We start from the raw sequence: 19591 nt of genomic DNA, 5'->3' as shown, positions 1-19591 counted from the left end.
TGGGGAAGCACAGTTTTATGCCACTTCAAATGCATGAATTGTGTCAGAGCCAGTTTATCCCTGAATTGTATTCACTTTCCATCAACTTTCTCAATTCTTTTCACACATGTGCAAAACACATGGTCCTCACTGAGAACTTCCGGAACAAGAACATCTGAGTTAGAGCGCAAACAAGCAAAGGAACAACTTTCTCAGGGACATATCTAGTCTCGCTGTCATCAATTGTCCACTGATTTTAAATAGGACCATCATTTGGTTCTAAAAGTGCAAACACTATTTTTTATTTACACAAATAGCTGGAGAGACTTATGTATCCTAAGTCCCTGGACTTCAGCTGCAACATTTTTGAAAGAGCACAGTTAAGAGATGTTGCAAACCAAGAGCTAATTCTTCTTAAAAACTGAACATGTAAATCTGGAAATTAGAATAAAAATGCCTTCTTAAACATAAAGTTCACTTCCATGATGCTTTAATTAGTACTACTGTCAAAGCAGAAAGATGGACAATCTTTCCCAAAAGGGTATAGTGCAGGCACTAGGGATCTCCTCTGAGATTACTTCCTTCTAATGGCTTCAAACCTTCACTCACAGATTACACTAGGTAGATGGCATTTTATGAGCAAAAATGGAAGACTAATCCTGTTCTTGCTGCAGAGCCTGTAAGTATTTGAATATAAAAAGACTACTATGTCTGCTACAAATACGTTAGCACAAACTTATAAAGATATATTAAAAGCACTCAAAGGCTATCACTAATTCAGACTGTCTCAAAATTGACAAACTTCTATTAAATCAATCTCAACTTTTATTTTTTTAAATGGTTTGTATCCTTTATGGCTGAGAAGGCAGTTTGAAAATGTGACCGGAGTACAACTGCCTGTGTGCACACAGCCTGAAACAATATCTTAAGAGGTTTGAACTGATCCCCTATATCTTAACTCTGAAATCTGCCACCCTGGAGGAGCTGCCAACACAAGACTCTGGCACCTGCAAAGGCTCCCAAAGACATTCCATCATGGGTCTGATGGGTTGGTGTCACCAGGCCCTTTTCCACTCTACAGCATAGTCTTCTCAACTTTAATATGATTTCATTTTTAATTTAACTGATGAGACCTGGATGAAAATTCAAGCCCATCTCAATGAAACCTAGGTTTTCAATAATTTACGCTTCCTGGGAAGTAGTCATGCTAACTGTTTTTGTTTGGGTTTTCTTTGTTATTTAGTTGTGACAGTGAATACTTTTCCCAGACCTGAGGAAAAGCTTGAAAGCTTGTCTCTCTCACCAACAGAAGTTTGTCCAATAAAAGATATTACTTCCCTTCCCAATATCTGGGAACTGACACAGCTACAACAGCATAGAAAGTAGGCTTCATGAGATGATATGCCAGAAGTTGTAGTGAAAGGGTACTACCCTCACTTCAGTGAGGAGAGAGGACTCTGTGCTTTTTTTCCTTCATCAGCTATAATTTTGTAAGGAATTGACTTGGGTTTCAATTTGGCATTAGCATGTGGTGTGGAGAATCAGTTTAGCTTCCTCCCAAGTGGGAGTATCTCCTGGAGATGCACACAGCTCTGTGTATTAGACATAGAGAGACCAGATAAAAAGACTGTGTGGAAGATTCCATATTCAGTATGGGAAATAAAGTAATAGTTGGGAGCGGGGAGGGAGTTGGTCAGGGAACTGCCTTCCAAACTAGCATCATGTGCCAGAAAAAGCAAAAGCTGCAGTAAATGCTGCCTGTAGGGGAAACTGCTACATTTGCCACAGTGACAGTGCTGAAGAATCTGAAAGAAACAAGTACTCAGGAATCATCTGTTAGTGACCATGAAAATGTGCAGACACTGTCACATGGAAAGAAAACAGGCTGAAGAACTATAAACAAAGTAATGATAAATGGCAATGTATTAAGCTGAAAAGGGGAAGTTGTCCACCCCTTCTTCCATGATACATCAGAGTAGCCCCAGTCTTATTTAATATCTTTATTAATGATCTGGAAGAAGAGGTAAACAGCACATTAATTAAATTCACAGTGTGGCAGATACAAGTGAATACATAGAAATGATAGAAAAGATTTAGAAAAATTGTCAAGTAATAAAAGATTCCGCCTGGGAAAATAAGCTCAGATACTGAGGGAGAAAATAATTCAGAACACAGACTGTTAATGAGAGGCAGATTCTTAGAAAGGAGTTATGCTGATTCAGACCTGAGGAGTGGCAATGGAGAACAAAGTTATCTAGCGTGGTGTGGAAATAGGAAAAAAGAATTTTTTTTGCTGCAGAGGCATTGTGTCATCAGCTGGAGCAGGGGTTAGCAACCTTCAGCATGCAGCCCATCAGGGTAATCCACTGGTGGGGCTGCGAGACATTTTGTTTACGTTGACCGTCTGCAGGCCTGGCATGGCCCCCTGCAGCTCACAGTGGACGAGCCTGTGGGACACCACTATAGGTTTGTCTGGCATAAGTCTCTGTTCAAATCAGTCACACACTTCCATTGCAAGCCAGGCAGTTCACTGATAGACTCCTGATGCATGATCAATAGTGCTGTCTATTCTGGTAGGCATTCTCCCCCCCACCCCATGCCCACCCCTTTTTATGGAACTCCTGTAGGTGCCAGTGATGAATCTTTACTTACTGGAGGAAGATCTCCGCAAAGATGGGATTTTTAAAATTAATGAAGAGAATGTAGTGCTGCTGAGAAGTGTTGGTTTGATAGGCCTGGAAAACTGTTCCTAGGTTATTCTTAGAGCATGTACAGGAAAGGGACATCAGGACAAGGTTTTTCCATATCAGCCTGCCACTGACACCCACTCTTGATTTCTAGGTGTGACAGGGCAATTCATTCTCTGTGCCAATTCATTCCTTAATCATCTTTTGAGAATACCTTTAACAATGCCAACTTTGTTGAAGGTTTGTGATGTGGACATAAACACTAGAAACTGGACTGAAACCATCAGTTCATTTCACATAGAGTACGAAGCAGCCATTGGGTGGCCATGACTTTCAGCCTTTACTGAAGGGGCAGAAGTGAGCTAGTAATCTTTACATGAAAGGCACTGTCACCTGCCTGAGCCCTTTGGGGTGACCAGTTGTCCTGATTTTAGGATCTTTTTCTTATATACGTTCCTATTACCCCTCTCCCCCGTCCCGATTTTTCACATTTGCTGCCTGGTCACCCTAGAGCCATCACAGTAAGTGGTCATTTAGAACACTGCTGGAGATGCATCATAGTAACTGACCAAACAATGTTAGTGATTGAAAATATGGGGCAAGTTAGTTATCAAAATAAATTGGTTTGAGTAGACCCTTTTAAAGGAGAAATCCAAGGGCCATGACAGAGTCCTTGAAATGGGATTATACTTGTAAATAGACTAAAGTAGCTATTTTTCTTAACATGGGTTCAATACACTTATTAAGCATTGACTAATTTTTATAGCCCTCATTTAAAGTGATTTAAGTGGTTATGCCATGCTTGGCAGAGGCTAACATGGTTTGTGAGATTTGGACACATATCTTTGATATGCGAATATATGTTAATATTCCATTGGCTGAACTTTTTGTAAATTATAGAAATCATTTACAACATTTTTGTCAAAAGCAAAGCCTGAAGCAAAATATCTTCAGGTTTGCCTGTCCATACAATAGACCGAGAAGATCAGAAGGAATACAAAAAGTGTATATATGAAAACACATTTGTAGTGGGGGAAATTAGAGGCAAGGAACTCATTTCCCCACTGCCCCACTCCCTCCGCCTTTCTTCCATCACAGTGTCTTTCCTAATGATGGAGGTCTGTATGCAGTTTCTCTGGACCTCTGCCATACTGCTTTGCCTGTCTATTAAGGAAAGACAATCAGAGATCAGTACTTAAGCAGTCCCCCACCATAGATACTATTTACATTCTTAGTACTAAAAGAAAAGGAGTACTTGTGGCACCTTAGAGACTAACAAATTTATTAGAGCATAAGCTTTCGTGAGCTACAGCTCACTTCATCGGATGCAGTTGGTGGAAAAAACAGAGGGGAGATTTATATACACACACACACACAGAGAACATGAAACAATGGGTTTATCATACACACTGTAAGGAGAGTGATCACTTAAGATAAGCCATCACCAGCAGTGCGGGGGGGGGAAGGAGGAAAACCTTTCATGGTGACAAGCAAGGTAGGCTATTTCCAGCAGTTAACAAGAATATCTGAGGAACAGTGGGGGGTGGGGTGGGGTGGGGGGAGAAATAACATGGGGAAATAGTTTTACTTTGTGTAATGACTCATCCATTCCCAGTCTCTATTCAAGCCTAAGTTAATTGTATCCAGTTTGCAAATTAATTCCAATTCAGCAGTCTCTTGTTGGAGTCTGTTTCTGAAGCTTTTTTGTTGAAGGATAGCCACTCTTAGGTCTGTAATCGAGTGACCGGAGAGATTGAAGTGTTCTCCAACTGGTTTTTGAATGTTATAATTCTTGACGTCTGATTTGTGTCCATTCATTCTTTTACGTAGAGACTGTCCAGTTTGACCAATGTACATGGCAGAGGGGCATTGCTGGCACATGATGGCATATATCACATTGGTAGATGCACAGGTGAACGAGCCTCTGATAGTGTGGCTGATGTGATGAGGCCCTATGATGATATCCCCTGAATAGATATGTGGACAGAGTTGGCAACGGGCTTTGTTGAAAGGATAGGTTCCTGGGTTGGTGGTTCTGTTGTGTGGTGTGTGGTTGCTGGTGAATATTTGCTTCAGATTGGGGGTCTGTCTGTAAGCAAGGACTGGCCTGTCTCCCAAGATCTGTGAGAGTGATGGGTCATCCTTCAGGATAGGTTGTAGATCCTTGATGATGCGTTGGAGAGGTTTTAGTTGGGGGCTGAAGGTGATGGCTAGTGGCGTTCTGTTATTTTCTTTGTTGGGCCTGTCCTGAAGTAGGTGACTTCTGGGTACTCTTCTGGCTCTGTCAATCTGTTTCTTCATTTCAGCAGGTGTGTATTGTAGTTGTAGGAATGCATGATAGAGATCTTGTAGGTGTTTGTCTCTGTCTGAGGGGTTGGAGCAAATGCAGCTATATCGTAGAGCTTGGCTGTAGACAATGGATCGTGTGGTATGATCTGGATGAAAGCTAGAGGCATGTAGGTAGGAATAGCGGTCAGTAGGTTTCCGGTATAGGGTGGTGTTTATGTGACCATTGCTTATTAGCACCATAGTGTCCAGGAAGTGGATCTCTTGTGTGGACTGGTCCAGGCTGAGGTTGATGGTGGGATGGAAATTGTTGAAATCATGGTACTGTACTTAGTACTGTAAGCTCAGGATTCACCTTGAGACTCAAACGTCAGTCACTGTTAGCAGTGCAACATAATGCCTATTGTTGTAGAGCTAGCTCACTTCCCACCCTCCTCTTCCCTGATGCCTGAGAGCCTGAGCTCCAACTGGAGATGCAATGTCAAAACAGCATCTACACGGTTATTTTTAGCACACTAGTGCGAGCCCTGCTAACACAAGCCTCCTGCTCCCTCCCAGATGCAGTGTAGACATATTCTCAAAGACTGTTCAGAAGGAAAATCTGTTGCAATGCTTGAATGTACTTCAAAGATGCCAGAGAGGATTCCTTCTGTTGTGTTTAATAACACTGGCATTTTCTTACCCCAGGAACTTTTTTCCTGCCTGAATCAGGTGACATTGGATTGAGCTGCATCTCTATCTAATGTATTCACTTCAGCACACAACAGTGAGTTATGTTAGAGATGGTAAGAAACCGACCTTTTGTTTCCCCTGCAAGAAGTAGTGTGGTTTCTAGACTATAATTGGATCGTTTGAGATGTTGACATTTTTCCCATTTTGACAGCCAAATCAATATTATTGAAAGCAGTTTGTAGACATTCTTGACAGCCTAAGGATTAATACCTCTAGTCTATCTCAACGTGGCTGCCATTTATAGTATTTATAAATAAAATAGCGGTGGTATTTTTTGGATGAATCAGAAATGTTTTAAGTTGGTAGTAAAATAATTGCTGCCAATAACTCAGTCATTAAAGGGGAACCAAATACCTGCAGTTAGCAGGAGTTGGGAAGCGGATTAATTAGATATCCAGTATCTGGTGCTGGAGAGGACACATTAGAATTGTGTGTTTGAACACAGTACAAGAAATCCCACCTAACCTCAGAACTCAAAGGACAGAGAGAACTTCAGAACTCAGAGTAGCTGAGACTTGTTTACTCACTAGTGATCGATGGGTGAGCCTCCAGAGCTTCACAATTAAGCAGCATCAAACAGCTAAATTGAAGTATCTGAGCTTCCAAACTCCACAATATTGTATTGAATCGCCCCGAAACCTTTCATGGTATATTTTGCATTTCTATTTCCAAACAAGGGGGTAGAAAGACATGCAAAAATAAAAGTAATGTGAATTTAATATAGAATAACAATTTTAGCTTAGAGTTAGAGTTTAAGCCAGAGATCTGGAGCGTGCTGATGATATTCAAATGGCTTTGCCAATCTCCAACAGCAACCCACCTTATACTGACTTCCCATTGCCAAGGTTGACAAGAATGGTTGGAGAAAAGTTACACCATACATAGCCAATTGCAAGATGTTTTCAAAGCTAAATGCAGCATACACCACCATCAAAGGAAGGGTTGTAATTTTGTTTTAAAAAAATGTCTAGCAACTTAGGACACCAATTTTCAGGAGTGATCACAGCAGGGAGAAGAGCATGACCAATAGCTTTTAGTTTGGCTACTATTTTTAGTTCTTGGTTTTCAGTTCAGTGTCAGATGGTCCTAAGCCGTGCTGAAACTGGGAAATCACGCTCATCCAGCATTTAACAAGATTGTCTCCAACAGTCTGTAATTTTGGATATAAAAGATTAAAAAGCAGTTTTTATTTGTGCATCATTCTATCCAATATTTACCATGTTTCATGCCTCAGAACTTTGAGTGAGAGGGTAGAACTTAAATTTTAAGTTTTTTATTTCAGTGTGTGAAAGGAAGGGAAATAACAGTGATGCCAACTTACTTTTTTGGATTCTCCGCTTCACAGCAATATGTCCTTGTGCGCCTGTCAAAGTCTGATAGGTTCCAGCATACTGTGGCTTACTCAGATTTGTGGCAACAAGTTACTTTGGTCTTGCTTGCTTTAAATTAGAAAATCTTATGAAACAATTAAACTGCCATACATTAAAGGAAGTCCTTATAATAAACATAAGTTTTCTTTGTAAGTAGTAATAAAATGCTCGGCAGTTCGAGTTCAGTTAGTTTATTCATGTATCTAAATCTTTTCAAATACTTATGCATTTTTGGTAACTCAGCTCTATGCCTTTATGTAGAACGTATTCCAGACTGTCAGAAAATCCCATAAAAGATCTTAAGAATCTAAATTTGTGACATTAATATAGTCAAAGATGAAAATACAGCTTCATGATCCCTCCCCTCCGACCTGCTTTTATCTATACAAAAATGGGAAGCAGTGTAGCATCCACAACAGGAGAAATGATGTCACTTTATCTCTGGAAAGTGCACAGCTGACTGACTGAATAACCTGCACAGATAATATGCTAATAAAATGGCGCTTGGGCTGTATAAAATTGGATTGGCTATAAACTGGTTCCTGAAGGGAAAGAGCTTGGTATGCGAGTCTCCTATTGTGAGATTTTTTTTCATTTAACAAGTAATTCATTGTAATTAAAATAAAAATGAAATAGCTTTCACAATACTCTAAGAGAGTTTATCAAAGCCTATCTGAAGACTGAGGTAATTTTGTATCCAATAACGTAGTTATGCAAATGTCTCTTCTTTCCCAAAGCAGAAAAAGATACATCTTTTTATTACATTTTCTAACAGGAAGGAAGCCTTTTGTAATAGAAATTTGTAGGTAGTGAAGAATCTGTGGATTCAGAGAACAGATAACGTAAATTATACTGTGATTAACAGCTGGCTTAAAGGTTAAGGAAGCTCTTGGCAAGAAGGATCATTATGATCATCTATTCACTCCTCTTCAACATCTGACCCAGAGGTGTGCAGGCTGTTCTTGCAATGGCTTTATCCTATTTGCATAAAGCCAAATATTCACATGGTGTCTCCTGGATGTGAGCAAGGGAGCATGCTGTCCAGGCCTATTTGTATTTGCCTCAGTTAGAGGTAACAAACTCTTACTTTGTTTGAAAGTACCGGATTTTTCTCTTACACTATTTCTAATACAAGCTGTTTGCAATAACAAAGGAAAAAATAGAAATTTAAGTGACAGGTCAGTTATGTTAGCACCTCATCACTAGCTAATCGGAGACCATCTGTTCCTCAATGGCCTGAAAAGGTGAACAGCATATGGACACCACACCTCACCACATATCCAAATACAGTCTGTCTGGGAAAGGCATAGAGCTGGCCAGGAAATGGCTTTCCTATTCTGTGAAAACATTTGAGATTTTGAAAAATGTCCCATTCCTGATTGGGATGAAACAGACCTTTTAGATCCTTCCCCCACCCCCAATGAAAAAAACAGACACATATCCTGACCCCCATCCAGAATAGCCAATAGCCTGGTGGTTAGGGCACTCCTCTGGGATGTGGGAGATTCAGGTTTAAGTTCCTGGTCTGAATCAGGTGGAGCAGGGACTTGAATCTGTGTCTCATCCTCGGGGAATGTCCTGGTCTCTGGGCTATTGGCTACTCAGGGGTATGGTGGATCTCTCTCCTCTTTGACAAACAATTCTGTCCTGGATCTGAGAAACTTTTCCAGACTAAAATTTCATCAAAACTCATACGGTTCCACAAAAAGTTTAGCTTTTGACAAATCGGCATTTTCCAGGACTTTCATTACAAGCTTCCCAACCACCTCTAGGAGGGAATGTGGCTTGACAATATGGCCCACTATATGGGACTGGAGCACTACCCATACTCACAAGGAATGCCCATGCATTTCACTAGATCTCCCTGGGAGGAACAGCAGGGTGCACATCTCCATTGGTGTCAGCAACTGCAGGGATTAAAAAACAGGTAAGTGAAGCGGTAGTTTTATGCCCTTATTTTAAAAAGAAACTGGCAAGGGTAGAGTGTTGAACTACAATTTTTTTTTAGAAAAAAGAACAGGAGTACTTGTGGCACCTTTGAGACTAACTAAATTTGTTAGTCTCTAAGGTGCCACAAGTACTCCTGTTCTTTTTGCGGATACAGACTAACACGGCTGATACTCTGAAATCTGTCAATTTTTTTAAAGAGTTTATCTTAAAAATAAACCAGGCTGAAATTGACTGACCAAGCTGTGTACTAGCTGGCCTATGCAATTACATAATTATCTCAGCAAAACTTTTTTTTGGTCCCTCTTTTTTGTTGTAGTGTGGAATTTGAATCCTTCCCTCACCATTAAACATCACTTAGAGCTAGAGCAAAGCTCCACCATCCCTGTTTAGCCTGGGCTATTCTTTGCATATCTTGTAAATTGTTAAGTCCCATAATCTTTCCCTCCCTGAGTAGCCTGACTGAGGGATTGTTTTGGCCAGAGCCTTTGCAATAAGTTATCTTAAGATTGGATTGTAAACACTTTAGGGGCAGAGTCTATTTCTGTGTCTTTGTACACAGCCTAGCACAATGGAGTGTGATTCTAATTAGATATTTTTGTGATACAATTAATACGAAATGAAGGTGGAGACAGACCAAATAGTTGATACTTAACACATTTCAGGGAGACATGGATATGCGTATTAACTTCAACTGTTCCGTCCCTCCATTGCCAGCATGATAATAGGGAGGATGGGGAATGGCACACCCCACTCAACATACTCAGCCTGGGATGCAACAATGATTCCTCATCCTCCAGCTTTAAGCTGGTTGTGAGAAGGCAACAGAGGATACTTTTTGCAGCAGCACAGAGCTGTCTGTTCCTCCCTCCTTACTGGCATTAATGATCTGGATGATGGGGTGGATTGCACCCTCAGCAAGTTTGCGGATAACACTAAGCTGGGGGGGAAAAGGTAGATACGCTGGAGGGTAGGGATAGAGTCCAGACTGACCTAGACAAATTGGAGAATTGGGCCAAAAGAAATCTGATGAGGTTCAACAAGGAGAAGTGCAGAGTCGGAAGAATCCCATACACTGCTACAGGCTGGGGACCGACTGGCTAAATGGCAGTTCTGCAGAAAAGGACCTGGAGATTACAGTGGAATCATATCCAGCTTCTCTCAACAGTGCACCCTTGTTGCCAAGAAGGCTAACAGTATATTGGGCTGCATTGGTAGAAGCATTGCCAGAAGATCGAGGGAAGTGACTATTCCCCTCTATTCGGCACTGGTGAGGCCACATCTGGAGTATTGTGTCCAGTTTTGGGCCTCCCACTACAGAAAGTATATGGACAAATGAGAGAGAGAGTCCAGTGGAGGGAAACTAAAGTGATTAGGGGCTGGGGCATATGATTTATGAGGAGAGGCTGAGGGACCGGGGCTTATTTAGTCTGAAGAAGAGAAGAGCGAGGGGGGATTTGATAGCAGCCTTCAACTACCTGAAGGGCGGGATTCCAAAGAGGATGGAGCTAGGCTGTTCTCAGTGGTGGCAGATGACAGAACAAGGAGCAATGGTCTCAAGTTGCAATGGGGGAGGTCTAGGTTGGATATTAGGAAATACTATTTCATTAGGAGGGTGGTGAAGCACTGGAATGGGTTACCTAGGGAATCCATAGAGGTTTCCTTGCATGGGTTCTCTTGCTGGTTCTGTGGATCTGCAGAGCTGGAGATGTATTGCTGAGGCAGCACATTTCCCCACACATTGTTAATGCTGGTAGGCAGCTGGAGAAGACAGGTACAAGGGGAACCCCTGAGAGCTATATGAGGAGAGAAAATAGAACTATTTGAGAGAAGAAAGACTGGGTTGAGAGGCAGTTTGTGTGAGAGGATGAGGGACAGAATGAGATGAGTTTGTGGAAAGGGATGGGAAAGAGTGGATGTGGTCTGTGGAGATAAAAGGCTGGGGTTTGAGAAAGAGTCCGTATCAGAGGAATTTGGGGAAGTAGAGGAATGAGGTTGCATTTCACATGTAAAGAAGCCTGCAGAGGAAATGAGGAAAGAGTGGGGGAGTTAAACATGGTATTGTAGACAAGAGCCAATTAGACTACAACATAGGAAAAGCAGAACTTGGCCTAAAACAGCTGGAAAGCAAGCTCCATCATGCCACCCTAGGAAATACCTCAGTGCTGAGGGCCACTAGTAAATGCAGACCTAGCTATGCATCCGTCTGCCTTCCAGAAGAGCCCCTGCTTCTGTCAGTGTTCTGAGACATTCTGGATCTGCTAGGTATGTGTCTGAGACAGCATCTTGTCTTGGCTATTTCCTGGACTCCACCAGGCCCATAGCCCCAGGAAATGACCGACAGAAGCCCTCTCCCATCTCATTGCAGGGCTGTACATCAGCATAGCCATAAATCTAGCTTGAGAGCTATGTATAAAGCATTTCCAAAGGTTAGTCTAATAAATGTAGTTGGCCTATGATCATCAGTCTTTTTCCTTGAGAAGCAGTTTCCTCTGCACCTGAACCCTGTCTCACCTCATATGTCCATGTGAAATGGCTTACAACTATCCCTTTTTAGTTTGAGGAGCCAACTAATCGGGAAAAATTTGTTGGCTTCTGACTCTGTACCAGTAGCATCATTCTAACTTGTAAATATAGCTATCTCCTGTGATAGAAATTCCTAGACCACTGCTTGAAGTTTGGATAGTCAGTGTCTATTTCAGTTTTGTTGCCATAGAGTGGAGGGAAGTGGAGGAAAATAGTCCGCCATAACCACAAATCAATGGTAAAATCCCTGATCAATTGCCATGAGGTCATTCAGCTATCTGAAGTATTTCTATGCAGTCTGGCAAACCTCACAATCAGGAAGCAATCTATTAGGGTCTGAAAACAGGAAAACAAATAAGGATGGGCTAGATGCCATACTCTACCATCTCACACAGTTCTACTAATGCTTAGCTCTCAGTGTTTGTAGAGTGCTTTAAGATCTACAGGGAACAAAGAGGCTAAGTATAACTATTTAGGAGAAGTATTCCTAAACCAGAGCCCCTACATAAGGAAAAAGGTCCATATCCTCCACAGCCACTATACATTTCTCAATTTTTCTTCCCTTCGTACAATTCTCCAAACAAATCACTCATACAACCATAGAAAGCAAACTTTTCCTCTGAATCTGTCACAGTATGCAACAGTGCAATGTCTTTTCTACAGCTGGTCAAAACACTGACATTTCATTTAAATCTTATCTAAGTTCTGACAAAGAAAATGGAGAAAAATTGTGAAGATTATTGGTATGACATTATATGGCTGAGTTTGAAAATGTTGGCCTTGACCTTCCTGTGCCTCAATTTCTCCAGCTGTAATTTGGAAAAAATATTTAACTGGGAGGGCTTCAATGGAGGAGTTTACTGGTCAGGTGCCAAGTACTATTGCTATTAGAACTGGGACATAATGGGAAGCCTTCCAAAGTGCTGGATGTGGGGAGGGATAAGAAAGCAGGTAATTTAGAGTATTTTTTGAAGAAAGAGGGCATATTGTGTAAAAAAGCAAATGATTCTTCTGAAGACTGCAAAGGGAAATGTTAGGGTATATGTAGCAGGAGTTGGAATTACTGGGGAATTAAAACAGTTGAGGATGACTACCACTGTGTTTTGATGTATTAGAGGTTGCAGAATTTGAATCCAGTTTCACATTGAAGCATTGACTCTGCAAATTGTGAAAGTGAAAGCAAGAACTTGCCGTTTATGCCTGTATTTGGGGCATGATCATGGCTGCACACCTCTGATGGACGAAAATAAGCAGTTTAAGCAGTTTACTTACCTCATTTGGCCACAGTATGACAACAAAGACTGATACAGCTTGCAACAACTTGCCGCTTTATGTGGGAGTTTAGTTTTTCTTTGCGTGAAAGGTATTAGCCTGACAGCTTTGGAGACTGAAGTTCTTCATTGACAGAGCTGGTACCACTGGCAATATTGCTGGAAGTTTCAGCAGGGAAACCAAGCACTGAATAGATACGTGTAACTACCCGAGGTTTGCTTGGTCCAGAACAGCATTCAGGTATGTTAGTTGCAACTGTTCTGTTGGTAAATTATGGATTTCAGTCCCAACAGCTGTCAAGTTTTCATTTTTCACCAGTGCTAACCTTACTTTAAAAAGAATAAGGGAAAAGTGAATCCCTGTGAGAAACTGTGATGTGGCACGGGTTGTGGCCATCATGTATTCTCATACTGTGGTTAAGTGAGTTGAAAATAGTGTAATGGGAAGTGCTGACACAGATGATGATGTCTGGTTTTTCTATCCTAACATGCTTGGGATTTCCATGTACATCCAGACAGGAATACACCCTTCACTGTCACAGATTTCTAAGTCTAAATGACTAGGTAATCACATACACAAAGATACAGTTTCTTTCAGGAAGAATATTTATAACAGAGGAGGTTTAGAAAAAACCCAATTCTTGGGGGCTCAGATCCAGTACATAAGTGATATTGGATTATACTAAAGTTAACTCTTCTGTCTTGTTTATATTATAATACATAGACAAGGACAGACTGAAAGGGAAGGAGGAAGATGCATTAAGAGCTTATGAGTTGCAGAATTAATTAATGGGTAGGGCACAGAATAGGAACTCTAAGCCAGGTTCTAGTCATGGCAGTGCCAGTGACTTGCCAATCTGGACAAGTTACTTAACCTTTCTGTACCTCATTTTCTCATCACTGTAAAAAACTAAGTGATTATTCCTGTCTTTTATAAAGCACACTGAGATGTCTGGGTAAAAGTAGTATTTTAGAATTAATTCTATCTTAGGTCAATTTGCCAATTTTGTTCCACTAGGAATTAGGCGAGAAGAACTGGTTTCTTTAAACACACAGGTTTCAGAGTAGCAGCCGTGTTAGTCTGTATTCGCAAAAAGAAAAGGAGTACTTGTGGCACCTTAGAGACTAACAAATTTATTAGAGCATAAGCTTTCGTGAACTACAATGCATCCGATGAAGTGAGCTGTAGCTCACGAAAGCTTATGCTCTAATAAATTTGTTAGTCTCTAAGGTGCCACAAGTACTCCTTTTCTTTAAACACATAGAATCTAAGTATTATTTTACCTCTTTATTCTAATCTAAAAGCTCTACAACTCCCATCTTATACTGTGGGAACCTACTTCCATTGGTGAAGGGTTTAAGCACAACTACAGCAAAAAAAGGTGTGTTTAAAAAAAAGGAAAAATAAGATAAAACTTCATTTACAGTTTCAACCACCTTCAGAGGAGAGTCTGAAAGTGTATTCACACATTGTTTCAGGACCACTTAAACTGATACCAAAGTGGTTTGAACAATGACAATAGCTGAGTAGAGCTGGGTAAAATTTTTTTATTGGAATAACTTATTCACTGAAAAAAGCAGATTTGGGTTGATTATGGTAAATTTTTCCAGTTGAAAAAATTCAGAAATGTCTAAGCTGTTTGTTTCAGAAAGATGTTTGGTTTTGGAATTTACTTCAATTTTATTGAACAAACATTTAAAAGTTTAGATCGCTGCAAAACCCAAAACAAAACAGTTAATTTCTGGTCAATGAAAATGTTTGTTTGTTCGTTGTTGGACCAAAACCAATTTGGGGATGCTCTTTTGTTTTGCCAGTTTAAAAAAATGTTTTTATTTCAAATGGACCTGAAATTTGAAATCCCGCCCCCCACCCGTCACCTTCATTTTTCAACCACTGAATGGAAAAGTTTTTTGCTTAGCTCTATAGTTGAGTTCCTGTGTGCTCTGCAGAAAGCTGACCTAACTGACACTTATGTGTCAAGGTTCTCTAGATTTTGTTGCACTCCAGTGCAGCAGGCAAACGACCCTCATAAGCACAGTAGCATGTGATTATTTCTTGAACAATTACACAGTGTACCTTGGGTATTGTCTCGTGTGTGTGGAGCTTGAAAAAGTATGTTGCTTGTGCCCTTTCTACAAGTCTAACTCCTGTCTGTGAAGAACTTGCATAAGCACAAAAGGACTCAGTTTAAATCTCCCCCATATCCTCCTTTTTTTAAGGATTTTGAATCGTTTGCTCATTTCAGTGGGTAAGGATTTATATGCTATTACTTGTGAATTGAAAAGAAAATTGAAAACATTGGAATTAAATATCTCCAACTTATAAAATCAGTATTTTCTTTTACCAGAACTAGAGAAGGCCTTAATCATCTCTAAACCCCCTTAAACTGCTGGGAAGTTCAAATCTGGAACTAAACTCTCTGGGAAGTCCCAATTAAAGATTGGTGTAGGGTTTTTCCTTCATGTTTTAAATGAGGTCAGATTTTTTCCTATGAAAACAAATCCCTATGGACTTCTTCTGTTAAGTGCTTATTTTATATAATTATTTTTGAACACATGATCAGATTCAGAGTTACTATACAGTTTCATTGCCAGGCTGTACAAGCTGGGGAGAAAAGTATGCATTGTTTGTATGGTCTTGCAGGGGCTTCTGCTTTAAGGAGACCAGAATTTACTGACTCTGCAGCACTTAAGCCTTTATATAACCATTCAGCAGTGTTTAGATATTTTTAACCTGTTCTAGACCTAGAACCCTACATGATTTCCTTAAACATTGCTGCAAAAGTAAAAAAGCAAACTTACAAATAACACTGTACTGCTTTTGGAAATAAAATATCGAAAAACAAATCGCAGTGCCTTAACCTTCCACCTCTCTTGCCGGAGGTCTTTAACTTCTTCAACTATGGATCCATTTTTTCCATTTAGGGGTTTTTAAGGTTGCTTGGCTGTTTAATATAATGGTCATCTTCATACCTTAATAAAACAAAAATTGAATTATATGCACTACTGGGAAAGCATGACATGACTTTTGCTAGCATATGTATGGTGTGAAAACCTGTGGGAAAATCCTATTCAATTTAGGTTCCACTTGAGCACCCTGCAGTGCACTGGAAATGAGTTCAGTCTTAATGTTACTGAAAAAGGTAGAAGCTGAGGAAAGGTGGAGATTACCAATTTGAACCTAATTAAAAAGACCTGATGATAATGTGAGAAAGCCAGATGGCAAAGTCAATTTCTCAGCTCTATACTGGCCAGGAGATGGAATATGTTTAGCCAGTGACATTCTGCAAGGGTAGTCTGATAATATCAGCAGGAAAACCAAAAAGATTTCTCCAGCGGTGTTGGATCTTGTATTTATAACTGTTGTTTACCAAGGCCTAAAGAATAGTGTAAATTTTTTACTTTCAGTGAAGTTCTCACATACTACAGTCTTCTAAGATATGGTACTTGCAAAACTCACAGCTCAGGAACCTTGACCCAAGTTTTCCAACTTGGGTGCAAATGCTAGACACCTAACTGTGCCTTTATTTTTCAGATGTGCTGACCTTCCAAAGCTCCTACTGAAATTAATCTGAAGGTGTAGGTGCTCAGTGCCTTGGGAAAATAGAAGCACTTATGTACTTAAATCTGTTTAAGCTCCTAGTTTTAGGCAACCAAACTTGGAAAATTTTGGCCCCCAATTTTAAACCCAATATCCTATACTCTGCTAGAACTCTAGGATATTCAATGCCAAAATTATGAATAAAATCTGGATTAAATGGATAATATAACATTACATCTGTGGTTGTGGTAATAATTGGTCACCATTAAAGCCTAAATTGAATAGGGTTTTCTCACAGGTTTTCACACCTTACATACCATTAAAAATAATGCCTTTGCAAGACACTGACTTTACTGAGGTATGTGATAATGCCTAGGTACTAAATTGAAGGAATACTGTGCTAATACTCTGTATTTGCAAAGGCACATTGTGAATATTAATAGTGGCCAAAACGCACACCGGTTTGTTTACAGTGTGTTAGTCTGCACCAATGAGGTATAAATTCTAATGTACACCAGCATGCTGCTCACTAACTGGCCCATGTGGACCCTGCTGACAAGTTTTAAAAGTTCCCTTGTGTATGTTAGTGTAGTACTGTTTGAACCAGGAGTAACATGCACTAGAAAACTTTGTGTGCCACAGCTCTCTTCACCCCAGACAGTTGGCGCACAATATGTTGGTGCGAGTTAGACTTTACACCCCACTGCGTGGACTTATGAATGATGTGGACAAGCCCTTAATAGAGGAAAGTAACTATCTTATACATGTACAGGAGACTAGATTATTATATGCCACAGGCAGAGAATAGGTGGTACTCCCTGGCCTCTCTCTGAAGGTCAGCTATAGCACCGCTAGCAGTTTGCTCTATAAGAGATTCAGAATCTCTGGGTGGGAAACCCAGAGAAATGTAGCATAATAGGTCAGAGACCCTGGCCACTCAGACAGTGACCTTCAAACCTCCTTGTTTTGAATTCCCTATCCAATCAGCATCCACAATATGTCAGCTTGGCGTGATCCATTTTCCCCAGTTAAAATGTTTCACATTTTCTCCACCCTTTCATAAGTACATGTACCATATAACTTCCAAAAAGAAAACCCAAACAACAACATGGAAAAACCCTGTACAGAAATGCTTTGGGGCAGAGCTATAACTCATGTAAATTAAGCCTCTAGAGCTAGCTAGCTATTCTTTTCTCTTACAGAGGAGCACAAAACTTCTTTTCTTTTTAAATCTTCCAGCTCTCGGATTCACAGATATGCTGAATACTAATAGCATCTGTAAAGTATTAGTTCTGGAAAATCCTCTGCAGAAACAGACTTTTCTGAATATCTTTCTCTGCCGCTTCACACTGCCCTCTCCTAACTCCCTTGGATATGTGAGAGCAATATTGCTATAAGTAGTGATCCAGAGAAGGGCACTTCCAATTACCAAACCATTTCATTTAAAAGTAAAGAATAGTATTTATTTTATGTCTTTCCTAACTTAATCATTACAAAGACCTCCTTTTTCTCTGGGAGCTGAGTTGGCTCCAAACTTGGCATTACTTGTCTCTACCATCTTGCTGAGAGAAAGTTCTCAGATGGCCTTAATCACATCTCTCACAGAGCAGCACAAGCAGTCTGCCATTTCCTTTTTTTTTTTAAACACACAAATGCATTATAATATGTGGCTTATTTTATCAGCAAAAATACAAAGGGAGATAAATTACATTAACTATTAACCTTTTATATCATAGCAGCTTGTATCTAATATCCAGTTGTGTGTGTGAATAAAATATCAATATTGCTAGCATGTCCATTACCCAACCAGTCTCATCATGAGTTTAGACCATCTAAAGCATAAATTAAAGCTATTGAAAACATTGGATGACTAGTGGATTTGGTGACATTTCTTTCTTTCAGTTACATATAAACCAGTTTACACACAATTATCTTTGTCAGTCTGTATGTAAACTGCTCATTAAACCTGCTTTAAGAAGCTGGTCTGAAATATGACACAAACGATAAAGTGTCCCCAAATACAAAATTCAAGACAAATTGGCAGTTAATGTGCATAGTCAAGTACCCAGTGCTCTAGAAATAGTTTTGAGGAATTCACTCACCCTTGAAATCCTAGTGAATCTTGGTTTCTTGTCCTTTGGCACAAGTTATGCAGTAATCCTTAAAAGTAGAACTGTTGGTTAACAAATGTCATATAGCTCCAATAGGAATGTTGGTCTCTTGGCTTTAAACTCCACAGGAAAAGAAATAGCTATCTTGTTTCAAATACCTCCAAAAGTAGACAATTTTTAAGTGGGTTTTTTGAATCCACAGCATAAGTATGAAAAGACTGACCAATTTAGGCTTGGTTCATGAAGGGATACAATTATAGAATACAGTCTTAATGTTTAATTTGATTATATCAAAATCTTGGTTTCTCTCCCTGCTTCCTAAGTGTTCAGATTAGATGAGAAAAAAAGAAAAGGAGTACTTGTGGCATCTTAGAGACTTACAAATTTATTTGAGCATAAGCTTTTGTGAGCTACAGCTCACTTCATCGGATGCATTCGGTTGAAAATACAGTGGGGAGATTTATATACACACACAGAGAACATGAAACAATGGGTTTTATCATACACACTGTAAGGAGAGTGATCACTTAAAATGAGCTATTACCAGCAGGAAGGAGTGGGGAAAGGAGGAAAACCGTTTGTAGTGATAATCAAGGTGGGCCATTTCCAGCAATTAACAAGAATGTCTGAGGAACAGTGGGGGGTGGGGTGGGGGGAGAAATAACATGGGGAAATAGTTTTACTTTATTTAATGACTCATCCATTCCCAGTCTCTATTCAAGCCTAAGTTAATTGTATCCAGTTTGCAAATTAATTCCAATTCAGCAGTCTCTCATTGGAGTCTGTTTTTGAAGTTTTTTTGTTGAAGGATAGCCACTCTCAGGTCTTTAATCGAGTGACCGGAGAGATTGAAGTGTTCTCCGACTGGTTTTTGAATGTTATAATTCTTGATGTCTGATTTGTGTCCATTTATTCTTTTACACAGAGACTGTCCAGTTTGACCAATGTACACGGCAGAGGGGTATTGCTGGCACATGATGGCATATATCACATTGGTAGATGCGCAGGTGAACGAGCCTCTGATAGTGTGGCTGATGTGATTAGGCCCTATGATGGTGTCTCCTGAATAGATATGTGGACAGAGTTGGCAACAGGCTTTGTTGCAAGGATAGGTTCCTGGGTTAGTGGTTCTGTTGTGTGG

At 40.1% G+C, this 19591-nt stretch overlaps 1 long non-coding RNA gene across 1 annotated transcript in view; it reads right to left on the bottom strand.

Annotated features, from left to right (window-relative positions):
• LOC122455880 overlaps window positions 1–18780 on the bottom strand; it is a 103101-nt gene extending 84321 nt beyond the window's left edge. The window contains exon 1 of the long non-coding RNA XR_006274385.1: window positions 18442–18780. This is a non-coding gene — a long non-coding RNA (uncharacterized LOC122455880). The remainder of the gene's footprint in view (window positions 1–18441) is intronic.
• Window positions 18781–19591: the final 811 nt, after the last annotated feature.

The sequence above is a fragment of the Dermochelys coriacea genome, chromosome 9 (genome assembly GCF_009764565.3).
Source record: "Dermochelys coriacea isolate rDerCor1 chromosome 9, rDerCor1.pri.v4, whole genome shotgun sequence".
NCBI lineage: Eukaryota > Metazoa > Chordata > Testudines > Dermochelyidae > Dermochelys > Dermochelys coriacea.
This window is presented reverse-complemented; position numbering and strand designations above follow the sequence as displayed.